Genomic DNA, 3699 nt, shown 5'->3' on the forward strand with positions numbered 1-3699 from the left:
GACCTTAAGGTTCGCAGCCCGATTCGTAACCACTACGCTACCAGAGCTCCTTTGATATATATATATGTATATATCTATATATATACACACACACAGAGATCTGTCTTATGTACAATCAATCACTGATTCTATCAAATCATCATACCAAAGACAATTTACTGGTAATCTTCAACAATAGATTCAGGTAAAAGCAGATGTTTTTATGCACTCACCAGACCATTGACCACATGTGCCATCATCACTGAGTGCAGTACACACAATTCAAGATGGTCATGTGACTGGGTTGGGGCCATAAAGTGGGCTGCAAGGCAGCACGGGATCCAGAGCTTTACATGGAGTATTTCACCGGCATCACAGCCACAGGGGACGGCAGACAGTGAGCGACTTGCTGCGCTCTTTCAGTGCAGCATGAGGGGCTTCTGAACATCTGGGTGGTGGCACGGCGGGTGAGGGTGGAGGGGCAGCTGATAGGCTATGCTGGCAGCTCGGTCCCCGGCTCATTTCTTCTCCACCTCACCTTTCTTGGGCTCCTGTTTCAGTTTGTAATCTGCCAGCGCTGCCTTGATGACATTCTCAGCCAGCATGGGCAGTGCAGCTTCACGGGGGCAAGCAGAGCTCCTTGGCGATGTCTGTTTTTTGATGGTCAAGGCTTCTTCAACTGTTTTCCATTCACCCAGTCTGGCTAATAATGAACTGGCTGCGGTTGCAGAATCACAGCCAAATGTTTTAAACCGGGAGTACACAATTTTCCCCTTGTCATCCACTTGGATCTGCAATTTCATTACATCAGCACAAGCTGGAGCCACCACCAATCCATTTCCAACATGTTTAGATGTCCTGTCCAGGGACCCCATGTTTGTGGGATTTTCGTAATGATCAACAACTTTCTTTTGATAGAGCCGAGCCGAGGCTGACAGTTCCCGGGCCGTTAGGCGTGGGCTTGGAGTAACAGAGAGGTTGCCGCCAGCTGCTGACAGCCGACTCCAACAGCTTCCATTTTGCGGGGTCGCGCATGCGCTCTGACAATGTACTGTTAAGGTTTTGTGGGTCCAGTGAAAGTTTACAGGGCAGATCATCACTTTTACATTCAACAAATCATACTCCTTGTTTCATTGTTGTTGTTGCTGTTAGGTGCCATTGAGTTGGTACTGACCCATAGCGACCTTATGCACAGCAGAAGGAAACACTGCCCTATCCTGGGCCAACCTCACTACTGTTGCCACGCTTGAGTCCCTTAATGCTGCCACTTGGCCAGTCCATCTCTTGGGGGCCTTCCTCTTTTTCTCTCACCCTTCACCTTACCAAACATGATATCCTTCTCTAGTAACTGGTCCCTCCTGACAATATGTCCGAAGTATGAGAGATGAAGTTTGGTCATCTTGGCCTCTAAGGAGCACTCTGGCTGTACTTCTTCCAAAACAGATCTATTGGTTCATTTGGCAGCCCATGGCACTTTCAGTATTCTCCTCCAACACCAAAACTCAAAAGCATCAATTCTTTTACGGTCTTCCTTATTCACTGTCCAGCTTTCGCATGCATATGAGGTTATTGAAAATACTGTGGCTCGGGTCAGGCGCACCTTAGTTCTCAAGCTGACATCTTTGCTCTTCAACATTTTAAAAAAGGTCTTGTGCAGCAGATTTGCCTAATGAAATATGTCGTTTGATTTCTTGACTGCTGCTTCCGTGAGTGTTGATAGTTGATCCAAGAAGAATGAAATCCTTGGCAATTTCAATCTTTTCTCCGTTGATAAGAGTGTTGTTTATTGCTCCAGTGGTGAGGATTTTTGTTCTGTTTACATTGAGATGTAATCCATACGGAAGGCTGTGGTCTTTGACCATCAGTAAATGTTTTAAGTCCTCTTCATTTTCATCAAACAAGGTTGTATCGTCTGCATATTGCAGGTTGTTACTGAGTCTTCCTCCAATCCTGATGCCACAGTTTTCTTCATATAACCCAGCTTCTCAGATTATTTGCTCAGCATGTTGTTCTTGTTGTTGTTATGTGCTGTGGAGTCGGTTTCGACTCATAGTGACACTGTACAGGTTTCTGAGGCTGTAAATCTTTATAAGAGCAGAAAGCCTCATCTTTCTCCCATGTATTAGCTTGTAGTTTCGAACTGCTGACCTTTAAGGTTCGCAGCCCGATTCGTAACTACTACTCTACCAGAGTATAGAGACTGAAAGTGTGAATGCAATTCCCTGTTTGTATAGCAGAGTTCAGGAGGGGTTGCTGCAAGCTTAGACCCAGGTGATATGCCCGGCTCCCAACCCCAGGCCAAGCAGAGGCTTATAAGAAGGGAGTGTCCCTGATCTCAGGTCTGGTGAGGGTGGGGACTGACCATACCTTCGACTAACGGGGGAAGAGGGGAACAAGAGCAAATTGAAACCCCCTTTGTCACCAATCCTCAGCTGAGTCCTGTGCCTCATCTAGACCTCTGAATTGACAGTTGCCAGCAAAGGCTTAGTATAGCTGAGCTGCTCCAGAGCAGCTGACAACCTGCCGGTTTTTTCCCCTTCTTGCTGCTTCTGTTCAGCTTCTTCATTCAACTTTCAGTTTACCTTGCTGTCCTGTCTTCTGAAGTTCAGGGTTCCAGGATCACCATGCATATCTGTTTCACTTGATCGTCCATGTCCTGGTTGTTCGGCACATAGGCTTACTCTGCCATCTGCCCTGGTTCTTTGGATAGAACTTGATATTACCTTTTTGATGATGAATGCGAGATGCCATTCCTCTTCAATTTGTTATTCCCAACATAGTAAACCATATGATTATCAGATTCAAAATGAGCAGTACCAGTCCATTTCAGTTCACTAATCCCTAGGAAATCTTTATGCTTTCTATTTCATTTTTTAAAACTTGAAATATTCCTAGATTCATTTTTCATGCATTCTATGTTTTGATTATTAATGGCTGTTTACAGCAGTTTCTTTTCATTTTGAGTTGTGTACCAGTAGGAAAAGAAAGTCCTGAAAGCTTAGTTCCACCCACGTTGTTTAAGTCAACTGTACCTTGAGGAGGCAGTTCTTCCCCAGTCGCATTTTGAGTGCCTTGCAACCTGAGGAACTTTTCTTCCTGCACTCTTATCAGACAGTGTTCTTCTGATAATCATAAGGGTTTTAGTTAGCTAACCTTTCAGAAGTGGTCTGCCTCTCCTGCTTCCTAGTCTGTCTTCGTCTGGAAGCTCCACTGAAACCTGTCCACTATGGGTGAACCTGCTGGTATTTAAAATACCTGTGGCATAGCTTCCAACATCACAGCAACACATAAGGTACCACAGTATGACAAACTGACAGATGAATGGTGAGATAGAATTAAAATATGACATAATTATCCATTTGCTTTACTCCACCAAAGGTTTTTAAGCAGTTATAGTATACGTGCTGTTGATTCTAGTCCAACTCATAGCCACCCCATAGAGTTTCCTAGATTTGTGATCTTTATTGGAGAAGATCACAAGGTCTTTTTGATCTTGGAGCAATTATTAGATTTGAACCACCAACCTTTCCGTTAGTAGCCAAGCACTTAATCATAGCACCACCAGGGCTCTTGTGACATGTTGTTGTCATTAAGTGGTTTCAAGTTGGTTCTGATTCATAGTGACCCTGTATAGGGTGCTGGTGGGTTTGAACCGCCAACCTTGCGGTTAGCAGTCCAGTGCTTATATTACATAACTCAGTTGGTATTCGCACAAGAAAT

General features: G+C 44.6%; 1 pseudogene; it reads right to left on the minus strand.

Annotated features, from left to right (window-relative positions):
• Positions 1 to 497: 497 nt before the first annotated feature.
• LOC102818390 lies at positions 498 to 997 on the minus strand (annotated as a pseudogene).
• Positions 998 to 3699: the final 2702 nt, after the last annotated feature.

Source organism: Chrysochloris asiatica, unplaced genomic scaffold (genome assembly GCF_000296735.1).
Source record: "Chrysochloris asiatica unplaced genomic scaffold, ChrAsi1.0 scaffold00057, whole genome shotgun sequence".
Lineage (NCBI taxonomy): Eukaryota > Metazoa > Chordata > Mammalia > Afrosoricida > Chrysochloridae > Chrysochloris > Chrysochloris asiatica.